The sequence below is a fragment of the Protopterus annectens genome, chromosome 7.part1, assembly GCF_019279795.1.
Source record: "Protopterus annectens isolate FY-2018-M chromosome 7.part1, PAN1.0, whole genome shotgun sequence".
Taxonomy (NCBI): Eukaryota; Metazoa; Chordata; order Ceratodontiformes; family Protopteridae; genus Protopterus; species Protopterus annectens.
In genome coordinates, this window is record NC_056740.1 from 294,013,085 (window position 1) to 294,027,069 (window position 13,985).

A 13,985-nucleotide genomic window follows, 5' to 3' on the forward strand; every position below is an offset into this window, starting at 1 on the left:
TTTTTCCATTCTTTGTCATGTATTGTGATATTTGTTCTATGGGTATACCTGTTGTGATGTCCTCCTCTTCTTTTCCTGTCTTTGCCTTTTCTTCTCTTTAAAAAAAAATGTGCCTACTCCCACCAAAAAAAAAAAAAAATGTCATGCCCATCTGATTGTCCCTCAGAATTTTCTGTTCCAACATCCATCTTGTGTGTTCCTCTTCTTTACCCATAGCACACATCTTTTTTTCTATCTGCCACTTTCCTTTGGTTTGTGCAATTACTTGTGCTTGCCGCACAAGTCCAACAGCCACTTTAGCTAATATTAGCTGTGGAGATGTGGCTGTGATTGCCCTTTGCCTTTATTAATTTTTTTATTAGATATTTTACAGATTCCATTGGAATCCATAAGTGCAAGCAGGCAAATATTAGCAGTACATGTCTCTAAGCTTACTGAACAAATTGCTAAAGATATGCATTACAAATGGCATGGAACTTGCAAGCAAGTATATTTTATTAGTAAATGAAGTATGGAAATATCTGTAGTTGTCTCTAATATTTCTGGACAGATTTCTGAAAACATGTATTATGAATGACATTCAGCATACATTGAGATAGTTAGCATTTTTTTGCAATAATGGAGTCAGTTATATTCTGTAGTTGCCTGTAAGCTTACTGGATATATTCTGTTATAGATATGTGTGTAGGACTGTCAGGATGCTTGAATTATGATAATCTTTCTGTAACTTTGTTAATGTACAACATTCTTTGATAGTGATTTCTCATTACTTACAGGTTACTTGCATGTATGTTTAGTACGTTGTTGCTACTGAGATACTCCTTTATATGCTGAGGTATTCCGAGTTCACTGTAGCACATTTACATATAACATTGTTATCCATGACTTTAACACTGATATCAGCGTAGTGCACCAAAATCTGTGACCTTTATGGAATTTGGCCGCTCCTCCTCCTTCTGGAGGTGCACTGAAAACCTTAAACTTTCTCGGGATAATTCAGTAACGCTAACATGTTGTAATTTCCTGTGTCCACATCGACATGGGAGCAGAAGCTTTGAAATTCAGTAAGCACCTTGTAGAATTGTGCGCCTCAGGGGAAACCATGGTTAACATGTGGACACCATGTAAACATCATGGTATGCTAACTGGCTGCATAAGCAGCCAATAAGGATGCAAATGAAGTGGGGAAAGAGGCTGAAGCAATTCAACATGGTAGAAAGCAACCGTGTAGCCTCTGTGCTGCTGTTCTAGCTGTATTCAAAAAGTTTTTGAATACAGCCATGGAACCATGCCTTGTAACCCTGTCACAACTGAAAACCCTGAACACAGCCTGACAAAAGGGATGGGGGAGAGGCACACAAATAGGGACAAATATTAAATATTGCTAAGATAAACTTAAGCTGCTAGAATGGGATGTTTTGTAACATGCAGTGTACAAAGGATTTGAAGTCAGAAACTCAAATGTATGCCATTATTTAGTGACTTCTATCCTTGGATCATCCCAGTCATTTGCCAGGAAGCCACAAATTTTATGAGGACTACACCAAAAATATATTACAAAAATCTATCTGGACAGTTGAGAGGTATGCATGGAACTGCACTACAGGGCATACCTCTCAGCCTCTTAGACTAAGAAATGTGGAGAAACCCATCAGTAATGGGGTGGGAAAAGGGGCCAGAGCTAGGGATACTTTTTAAATATTGCACCTACAAACTTGGAAAACTGAGCGGATACTAGCTTTGTAGCAAGCAGCTTAGCTGCCACATCCCCAGGGCACAGTACACATCATAAATGTAACACATCTCTCAACCTCTTAGAGCAGTAAATCTGGAGAAAGCCATCAGTAATGGGGTGGGAAAAGGAGCCAAAACTACTTTGTAAATATTACACATACAAACTTAGAAAAACGAAAGGACATCGGCTTTGTAGAAAGCAACTTGGCTTCCACCCCCCCCCCCCCCCCAAGGAATGGTACACATCCTAAGTCTAGCAGACATCTCAACCTCTTAGTGCAAGATATCTGGACAAAGACATAAACATGGAGGGAGAAGGGCTATAATTAGTGTAATCGTTGAAATCATTACTCTGGCAAACTTAGAATATTGATAGAACCAGAGGTTTGCAGCATTTGAGAGCTTCCCTAGCTACACAGTTGCCTTTTGGTGTAGAAGTTTGTATAGTTTCCAGGGTCTCAACAGAGTGAAGATGCAAGTGAGGTCTGAACTCATTAGAAGTGCTGAATTCCAAAAGGCTGGCTCCCTGTAGGGATGTTCACATCGTGTAAGCACTCCCTCTGTGTTTGTTTTGTTTTGTGTTGTTGAGATGGCAACTGTGCTTGTTTACATCAGGTGGGTATTGCAGGTTAGAGGGTTGGCAACTGTGATTGGTTACATCAGGTAGGCATGTCAAGTTAGAGGGATGACAACTGTGATTGCCTACATCAGGTGGGTGTGTCAGTTTAGACTTACAGATTGTTATATTTAAGTCTGTCAGCTTTGTAAATGCAAGGAAGCAGTGCACAATAGGCTCCTGTTTCATTAACATCCAAACTCGCCTTCATTTGTCACAAATTGTGTTTTCTGTGACAGGTTTGTAGTATTATTTATTATAAAAGAAAACAAAAGAAAAAAGGGAAAATGATTTGAAATGAGGAAAAGCAGAATCTATGACATGCACAGTAGAAAATGTTAGTACACATGAGATATGTCTACATAGGTCTGCATTTAACTCTCACTCCAATGCACCTTGAGAAAAACAGGATGGGTGCCTTATCATCTTTGCCACACAAACAGCTGTGCAACAAAGAACCACGTCATTCTTCACACAACCAGCTACAATAGAATGTACACTGATATCAAACCACAGAACTGTTATTTTCACACACGTTATTGTATTTTGATGCAAGTGCACTTAGTGACCACACAACCTGTTATGCTTATCTCTGGCATATTTACAGCTCTATCTTACCCATCCATTCTTCCTGGTCATCCATCAGTTATCTTCCCAGTACGCTGAGAGATGCAGTCTGTAAACCATGCTATATCATTGGCCTTAAAATGTGTGAGGATATTAACTGGCAACAATATGATATGCATTTGCCAACAACTGAAGGTCAAGTTGGATGGCACAAACAAGGATAGACTGTTCTTTTTTTTTGGGTGGGGTTGAGTTTCTCTTACTCCATATACAAGGATACAACTGTTCTGTTGAGATGGAGGAACAAGTCTGAGGTTACTGTTATGGCACATACAAGCATAGACTGTTGTTTGGCAGCAAGCAAAGGGGATTTGCTGTTATGCCACAAACAAGGATATTTTGTTCTTGTTACTATTCTTGTTTTGCATCCTACCTGTTGTTTAATCATATGAGTTGTGAGGTTAGAAAATGCAATGTGTGTCATTGCTGTAAAACTCCTCTCTTTAATGATTTTCTAGTACAAATTTGTGGTGCTAAACTGAAGGCATGCAGTGATCATCAGTAATTTTGAGAGGTCTGACTGAGCAAATTTTCGATGCCTGAGGCCTAAGTCTCTGCTATCACATGTTACAGTAATGTTTGTAGAAATCGGGTCTATATTAGAACATTGAAGTTTCAAAACTTTGAATGTTCTAATATAGAACCCTATTACACGAAAGCTGAAAATATCGAAGCAAAAGAAAACTGAATTTTTTCCTAGGGAAAGAATTTGGTTGTCCATTTCTGTTGCTTCAGTATTTTCGGCGCTATGGTAGAAAGTTACGGGTCGGGTTCAGGTAAGTGTGCGATTGACTGCGGGTTAGGGTAGTTAGGGTTAGGGTGTGGGTCAGGTATGTGTGTGATTGTGTGGACGTGAGGGTTAGGGCGGGTTAGGTGAGTTAGGGTTAGGGCACGGGTTAGGTATGTGTGTGATTGTGTGGATGTGAGGGTTAGGGCGGGTTAGGTGAGTTAGGGTTAGGGCACGGGTCAGGTAAGTGTGCAATTGTGTGGACGTGAGGGTTAGGGTGGGGTAGGTGAGTTAGGGTTAAGGCGCGGGTCAGGTAAGTGTGTGATAGTGACGGACCTTAGGGTTAGGGTTTTGATTAAGGTAAGTTGATAGTTAGCAGTGTGTGTATAGTTTAGTATAGGGTTAGGTGTAAGATTTTAGGTGTATGTGTGTGTATTGCTGTTTGTTTGGTGTGCTTGTGTTGTGTGTATGTGTTTTGGAACAGCAAATTTTTTTCCCTAGGGAATAATTTGCTGTTCTGTATGTTCGATGTTTTCAGCCTTCGCGTAATAGGGTTCGATATTAGAACATTCAAAGTTTTGAAATTTCGATGCTCTAATATAGACACGCATAAATCTCTCATCTTGTACTTGCTTACAGTAACAGTTGATGAAATCCAAGGATATGCCATAATATTATCAAAAAATACACTCCAGGTTCAGGACTTATCTTTTAAATGCAGCAGTTGCCACGGTATTAGTCCAAGGGTGACTCTGTCTGTTGCAAGCAGTACACAGACAATGCATGGGGAGTTAAAGGTTGTGTGAGTAGCCTGGCATCAATGTTACTCTGTGTATGTGAGTAGAAGGAAAGTTTATTGCCTCTAGGTGGTGAGTGAGTGTGCTATGCATTCTCTTAGCCAGTGCAAGAGAATACTGAACATGCCTATGTCTGCCTACACCCACAGCAGCTGGGGATTCCCCTCAGACTCATCTGCCTGTGGCTATGGTGACCTTGACAATGGTGGTGGGATGTGTGCCCCTTCCCCTTGCTGAACCTGCTGCAGCTGCTCCCTCAGGATTATGTTGTGTAACATGGCACATACTGTGAAGATTTCTGTGCATGTCTGTGGATTGTACTGCAGGGCTCCCCCAGACATATCTAGGCTCTAGTTCACTTCAGCATTCTGGTTTGAGTGTGTGCAGCATTATGATGCACTTCCATGGGTGTGTGCAATTCTGATAGATGATCATCAACCATGATTCCAGCCTGCATCCCCCAATAGATGACCCTGTGGAATATTCCCCGTAGCAAACATCTGGTACAGTTGACAGGTGTGCCTGATATCTGAGTCATGGTAACTGCCAGGGTTGCCAGCGCCACACTTTCAGCATGGTTGCTTTGACATTAAACATGATTTGCCAATTGATAGGGTGGTAGCCTTTTCTGTTAATGTTGAGCCTAACGTGTTCTCCAGGTGGTACCCTCATTTCTATGTGAGTGCAGTCTGTGGCACCCAGTACTGCAGGGTAGTGCAATACCTGCTGCAACTGTTGCATTTCTTTGGCCCTCTCTTCATAACGATGGGGAAAATATATGTGCTTACTGGCTGTTGGAGCATACCATCCAGGAATTGACAAAGGATCCCCCGATGCTGATGCCTGTGACACCCCCAGCATGTCTCCTGTTGGTTTCTGAAAGGTACCCCTAGGTAATATTCTAAGGGCTACACATACCTCTATCTTCACTGGAATGGGTTCCCTGTGGTTGGCTCTGGTTCTGATTTGAGGGTACCAGATGTCACAGTGCTCTTGTACTATGTGCCTGTCCAGTCTGTAGTGCTCTACAATGTCCACATCATGTAGGTTGTGATAACTTAAACGTGACCTGACAACTCCTCCTTATCATCCTAGGCCTATTGGCAGCAGAAATAGCATTGGCTTTAAGCTGTCATGCATACAATTGGATTAAACCAGCAGCAGGCCATAACAATCTGTATGTGTAGACTTTCAGTGTCTGACCTCCAAACGTTTTTTCAACTGCAGAAGAAACCAGCATGGAGTCTACACGGATGCCTTATAAATTGCTGCATAGCTCCACTGTGCTGGACTGATTGTTTAGCATGCAATTCAGATGCCTACGCTGTGATGTGCATCTTTGAAACACAGACAAAGACAGGTGCAATCCACTAATAATGTACACCATTATAAAAAATAAACATGTAGCTAGCCAAAATGATGGTGAGAACAGTTGTATATGTTTGGAAGCCTGCAAACGTGCTTTTTCTTCAGGATGTATCTGTACAGAGGAGTACTGAACCTCAGCAGGTATGAGCCCCCTGTGTCACCTACATACTGCCTATACATACTGCATATGCTGGAATGTACTTAAGTGTGAAGCAAAGGCTTTTACACTTGTATCTGTACACATTAGTTAGAAGTGTGCTGATGACACGGGCCTGTCTGTCAAGCCATTTCAGAGGTAGACATGACTGACAATACATAAAAATGGAATGCTGCTTGATAAATATGTACAATATGTCAGGGACAGGTCCATTGATAGCCCTTTTAGCATTTCAAGGACGTCTTGTTAGCAAAATAGGTCATTTGCCTGTTCTTTTCTTGGAAGGGAGCAATGATGAGTTACTGTTAAGACAAACAAAATTGAACCGTTCTTTTGGGGAACAAAGGTGAATTTACTGTTCTGGCACAAACATGGCATGGATATGTTGCTCTTGTTACTGTCCTTGTTTGCATCCTGCCTGTCGTGCCTATTTCACATCTCTGGATTGCTTTACGTTTTTCCAGCGGGTAATACCTTTTCTGTTTGATCAGGAAACAGTTATTCTGTAGTTATGTGATACTTTTGTGTATTATATCTCTGTTGTCTTTTAGGGCACCTACAAGTATATCACTCAGATGTGTCAATCTGGGGAGACCCCCCCCTTTAAGGATACTGAAAATCAAGCCATAGTTGATGGGCTTTGGCAACATGCTGCTTTTCCTCCTAGAAAGGGGATGGAGTGGTATGGCCCGTAGGATGCAAATATGGCAACGGATTGTTCATGATGTCAGTGCCATGAGTGCCCATGGCAGAACATATGAACAGGTGTGCCACGGGGCCACTGAATTGATAACATCTGCAAGGAGATAAGCTGCTGCAGCAGTCCATAATACCCCAATAAAGAGTTCCTGGTCAATATGACAGATTCAGAAAGATCCCAGGGCAGTGCAGTACAGCATGTCCTGGATGTGGGCAAAACACCTTCCAAGATAGCAAGCACATCCCAGGAGGTTCTTTCGTGTAAGCTTTGATATCTCAATAAATGAATACTGTTGTTTAGTAAAACAATTGAAATGAGTAAGTGAATTCTGTATAAATATGTCTTGTTTTAGGTGAGGAATTGTAGATTGTGACAATTACAACCTTCAAACATGTTCTTGTTCAAAGTACCGTTAATGCACATATACATGGGTAAATGTGTTACCCCCTGTGCCACTGTTAACTATGATGATGTTACCCTTACCTCTTCCTTAACATCTTTCTGGACTGTTTGGAGTACAGCGTAATATGTCTTCTGCAGATAGAAAAGAAAACAATTTTATGTCGGTAGTGCTGAGCAATTGAATGAAATATTGCAGTATGTGATTTTGATCTGAGGCCTGTTGTGTGTATTGCTGTACTTTCTGTAATAGTAGTGGCACTGTTAATTTGTTAGCGTATATTCCACTATACTAATGCTAGTGTTAATGTATCCCTTTGTTTCATGGTGTTTACCACAGGTGATCATGACAGTGGGAGTGTGGGCCCTGTACCACCCAATGACAGTGGATCCGCAGACTCTGATGATGATGCTGGACAAACTGAGACATATTTGGGGGGTGCAGAGGTTGAATTTGACACAGAGGTTGACATACATCCATCCCCTGCATTTCCATCAGATATAGCCAGTAGGCCTACACCAACCCAGTCCACTGAGGCCACAGATATTGGACAGGTGGAGGGTGAGCACATTGATCATGGAAGCGAGGTTACTGTGGATTCATTGCCTGTTGAGTCTGTAAATAGCCAAAGTTTAAAGAAGGTGCCACACAAGAGAATTAACAGGGGTGCTTGGAGAGGGCATGCTGTTCCCCTCCACCTGGTGCAGATGTCAATTCCCGTGCCACTCAATGTATGTTTAGAGCTATCATGGAGGCATGGACATGATCCCATAGCTGCTCCAGTCAAATGCTCAGTGTTCAGGATGTAGCACAGTCTCACATGCATGACTGTCTCCACTGTGTTGCTGACTTGACAGCTTCAGGTGAATGACACATTGGAACATGGGATGTCGGTGATGGACCGAGGGGTGACTGTCATGGAATGAGCATGGTCTGTGATGGAAAGTCTGCTGTGGAGAGAACAGCATCCTCATGGTTATAAGTCAGCAGCATCATCTGCTGTCAGCCAATGTGGCAGTGACCAGTCAAGCTCCCATAGTGGCAGTAGTTCCACTGCTCTGTCAGTGGGTCTGCTGTCCACACCCAGATGTGGCAGGACCTAGGTTCATGCTCCTGTGTGTCCCCTTGTAGAGAGCTCATCCAGCAGACATCATTCAAGTTCAGTTAGCAGTAATGCAGCTGACCGTGGGCATGGATGTGCCAGTGCAACTCCTGGTAGAGCCATTTCTCACTGTCAGGGATGCGAACAATGAACTGCCACCTCTGCCATGCATGGCTCCCACCTGTCCAACAAAGACTTAGAGCTAGTACAGTGATTGGCTGTGTTCATGCAGATACACAAACACACACACACCATTTTCACCTGGAGGATGCCTACAGACACACACGCGCGCGCACACACACACACACACACACACACACACACACACACAGTTATTCAGTTTGTCTCACTGGCCATTTGTTGTTTTATTCCAATGTCTGGCTTCTTCTCCTTCATACTCACACTCACTCACTGACCTTCAGTGTCAGACTAGGATTCCTGACCCCACCCCATCCACACAACACCCTATATAAGTGATGATATCTGTGCCATATATTTGGAATTAGGGATGCAAAAGCTATGCCTCATGCTCAGGGTGCATAGCTGACTTAGTGCTTAGTATATCTGTATTTCTATTATCGAACTGCTCTTTGCACTTTTGACTTAGATTGGCCTTTGGAAGTTGGACAGTTGGTAGCATCAGACTTTCACAGTGTTATAGTGAATGCTTTTGCAAGGCTGTTGATGTTAGAAACTGCAACATATATCATTGCTTTCTAACTTCTCTCTTTAATGATCTTCCAGGACAAATGTATGGTGCACATCATAAGTCATGCCATCATATTCAGATCTTAGGATTCTGTGACAGCACTGAAGTCAAACCTCACCAGAACAGTAACACAGTATAATGCGCTCTTTTGCATGTACATCATGTACAGACACATGCAGTAGCTGGACAGACCATAGGGCTTTCTCAGGAAGATAACACAAGGCCTACAAATCATGACATGATGTATGTGGATAGAGTAAAAGCTATGTCCGTGTCATCCTTCTGGTACTGGATGAGGTGACGTCTAACTGGCCTCCATGATAGTGTCTGACCATGCCCTGGTGGGATGATTGCATATCCAAACATCTGTTATAGCTGATGACATCAGCAGCATCTAGTGAGAATATGGTAATAACAGTGTTCCACATGCTGCGGTAAAAGGTTCTCTGTAATGTCAAGCATGAGCGCACACACACACACACACACACACACACACACACACACACACACACACACACACACACACTTGACAATAGAACCCCTACCTATCTAAGTACATAGACTATAGAACACATTGCGCCATGAAAGTGCCACGGCACAAGTCTGATTCTTGAAAGACCGCAGCTGAACTTATAGTTCATTACATCAGCAGCCTATGTGTGTGACAGGATGTTGGCAGGCCTGCATAGGTTCACAGGTTCATGTGAGGCTACTACCACAATGGCCCTAGATTTATAGGTTCATAGGAGGCTAGTACACTAATGGCCCTAAGGCCTTGTCTATCATACCCTGGTTGCAACATTGTTCCCTTATAAACTAATATATGTAGTCCATACAGTATTTGTGAAGCCATGAGCAGCACTGGTAGACCATGTCGTAGAGTGACATAGGTGAAACACCGGGGTAAATGCACAATTTCCTATGCAATTGTCCCAGTTACGCATCAATAGTGTCATTGAGGAGCACAGTTACACGTGACTTGGGAGTTTGTTTCATAGGCGAAGCAATCTGTGGTAGACATAACCTGTCTCAAAGGCATGTTCTGCTGATGTCGCAGGCTAGGTTAAGGTCCCTAGAGTGAGTGACTCTTGTTCCATGTGATTTGTGGAGGTGCAGTATTTCTTTAAAGGCAGAGTTTAAGACAGCTCTGTAGGCCAACCACAAGTCTCCTCTCAGCAGTCTGTAGGATACAGAGTACATTCACAGGGTTTCAGTCTTTCCATGTAGGTCATGTTTTGAAGACCCTGGATTTTCTTAGTGAGAAACCTATGAGGTCTCTCCAGCTGCTGCAGGTGTCTGGCGATGTACATGCAAAAGGGACCATTGTATTCATTTATTGATCTGATGAGGGATGTGTACACTGGTTTGATACTATCATTAGTTTTGGATGCTATGCCCTCGCTTATGAGGTGTGCAACTTTAAAGGGCGTTCATTACCACTGTGGGCACTTGATGATCAAAGGTGAGGTTGCCAACAACTTGCATTCCCAAATCTCTCACCATTGAGTTAGAACATGGGGGAGTGGTATTATTAATAGTGTACATAGCACAGACCTCTCCTTCACTGAAAGGCTTAATAGTCCATTAGTTTGGGTATACTTTAAGACTGCAGCTTTGGTAACAATCATTTATATATGTAAGCACATTTGGGATTATGTTGACATTGTTTGAGAATTCAGTGATAGCCCCCAGTTTGTCATTGTCAGCAAACTTATTGAACCACTGGCCATCTTTATTCCCCTGATTTTCTGAGGAATATATTCCAAATAGTAAGGGGCCCAGCACAGCCGCTCATGGGATACCACTGGTAACAAGTCTGATGATAGAGGTGGAATCCCCATCTATGACTGCATGCATTATGTGGGTGAGCCAGTTGGCTACCCATCTAATGATGTATGTGTTAATCCTTAGGTGGGTGAGATCTGCAATGTTTCAGTGGGGGAGTGTGTCAAAGCCCTTTGACAGGTCAAGATAGGTAATATGTAATGATTTGCCTTAATCCAGGGCTTTGGTGACATTATCAAAGAATTCTGTTAAGTTTAACAGGCATGATCTTCCCTTGTCAAACCCAAAGTGGTTCGGGGAAAGAGTATGAAGGTCTCCACTGTCTTTGTTGATAAGCTCTTAGATGATTCTCTCCATGGCATTACAGACAAGTGTGGTCAGGCTTATGGGTGTATATTATCCTTGGTCAGTTGAGGGATCCCTTCTGTGCAAGGGTATTATGGTTGCTTTTCTACCCTCTGCCAAGAAAAATACAGTACTTAGGCTGTGGTTGAAGAGAGTACCCAGTAGTTCTGCTAAATTTTGCTTTACACTGTTTAGTAAGCAGCCTGGGATGTTATCCAGTCCCATAGAAGCTGTGTTTGTAGCATTGACAAGTGCAGTTAGAACCAGTTATTTGGAGATAATACATAGACAACTGTTAACAGGTATGCTGCAGGGTATGATCGGTAGACACAGGAATGTGAAATTGTTGTCAAGCCTGTGTGCTAACAGGTTGGCTGTGTCTTCCAGTTCAGTATGAGTGATACTGTGCACTCTGAATTTGGTGCAGTGCTAGGCCTTCTATTTCAAATTACAGCCATAGCTAAAGAATACCTTGTGATTATCCTTAGCTATGAATGCTAATTTAGTTTTATAATTAACTTTAGAGCACTTTACAACATGTCTACTTTGCTTGTTCAAGCTATGGAGGGTGTTGTTCTATTATTTCTGGACATCTGTTTTTTCTCATGTTGTATAATCTAGATTGGCTAGATGTCCACCATGGTGGCTTTTTTCCTGTGGGCAAGTTTTGAAACATTGTGGTATAGCTAAGGCTATATACTTGTAAAGCTTTCTGCTCACCTCTGTATAGCAGTTTTTACTGTCAGCGGTGGCAGTGTGTTTGAGACTAGATATGCCATCTCTTAGGGGGCTATAGTTTGCTTTGCAGAGAATTTTCCACATTGTGGATCATGGGGGGGGCAGGTACTATTGTTATATTGAACGTGACTGATGTATGGTCAGACATTACCAGTGAAAGTCTGACAAATGGGTTGGTGTAGCAATCTTCCATGTTGGTGAATTCTAGGTCAAGGCCATTCGACTTGTGAGCGTGCAGACTAACCACTCCAGAGACTTTGTGTAGAAAGTGCAGGAACCTTAGGGCAAGTGCGGTTGAGCATAGATATGCATCTCAGTCAATGTAAGGATAGTTACAGTGACCCATACCTAGAGTAATAGGCTGCATTATGACTGACTCAAGTAGGTCCATTGTTAGAAAAATATGTACTAATGTATATGTTTAAGCGCTTATTAGAAACTAAAAGGATTAACACATTTCATTCCATTTTATGTATAGCTTAATTCTGTATGAAATTATAAGATGCTTTTTCAAACTGCAGTATGCTTTCTGAAATTGCAAGATGCTCTCTGACCTAGTATTTGCTAGCACAGCAAAATTCATGTTTATGCCTTTTGGAAATTTACTGAGAAGCAGGTGATTATCTGCTAGGTCAGGAAAATGAATGAATAGTGAATGAATAGAACAATACTGTTTTCTATAACGTGATTGAATATGAACAATCAGCTCTGTTCGTGTTATGAGAACATGCACAGCTGCGGAAAAGAAGAGATACATCAAACAAAGACTGCTTGAAGAAATGAACTGTAATCTGTACTTGCTTTGTGCTCGAATTAGCCATAGTACCTTGAATGGTAACATTGCATAGTGAGAAGTTATATCTGACCAGTGGTCATCAAGGCCACGTTGTTTTTCTTAGGAATTTTTTTGTAAACTTGATATGCCAGCAGAAAATCATGGACAAACAGCTGCTGTGAAATAATATTGAAAGAACTTGTGATTTATTACTTCAGCTTAGTAGGCAATACCTTGTAAGAAATGTATAAGAATAGCTTCACTTCCTGATTCTAGTTAGACAAACTCTGTATTAGCACGTTTTTGTCTCCTTGCTGCAAGATTAAAGTGCCTTAACCTGAACCTACCGTGTGTTGATCATTTTGAAGTTAGTTTTCCTTTGACAGATTGGTTCGCCGGACCGGAAACTCTCACTTTGCCTCAGGTCAGATGGGCCAGGTGGCATGAAACCATACGGGGAAGAGACCACATTGGTTCTTCTGCTTTGAAAGACCTCCGACTGAATTGTCGTTCAAAAGAGGCCAGACACTTTTCTGATCTGCGACTGGAGGACGAGTTGGTATATGAGCCAGAGACGGTCAATCACGGAGGCTCAGGTAAGGTGAGATTTACCTTTTTTCTGTTTTAGATCAGGGACTTGATTGGAAATATCTGTCAGGAGATTTGTTTTGTACAAGTCAGGGACAGAAAGATTGCAGTCTTGTCATAGATCAGGGAAACAGAATAGGCAAGACAGTTATTCTAGATAAACTGTGAAACAGAAAATCGTGGTGTCACGTGAAAATAAGAAGGGTTACGTAACATTTTTAACAGTCAGAACAATATGGGTAATAAGTGCACAAAAAGTTCCCAAAACCCACTGCTAACCAAAGATGCAAAATATATGCAATTACAGCATGCCAACAATGTTAGATACTATACAAAATGGGTTAATAAATATGAATTTAATGGCAAATTAGAAAAATCCTCGCTTATAAAACTTGTCAAACAGCTTAAAGCTGATGCAAAAGGTCAGGTAAAAAAGCAACGTCAATTGGGTATTCCTCAGGCACACAGGTGGATTGAGGAAGCAAATCATAGAGAACAAAAAAGTAATAATTCAAAAGCTATGTTTCTAGATAAAGAAGACAATAATTTAGTAATAGCATCAGCCCCTCCGCCCTCTCCACTTCCCGCACCAGAATATGAAGCGAATGGACAAGCTGATCCACCTCCGCTATACCCGGCTGTCACCGCAAAGCCAAAACCATACGTCAGAGATCTCATCGGGACTAGGTCTTGAACACGTAACTTAAGAGGGGATACTGAATTATATCAAATGAACAAAAATTCACGAGCTATGAGTGAAGAAGAGATATGTCCACTCATAGAAGTGCCAAATCCACAGGCAGGACAGGATCCGACT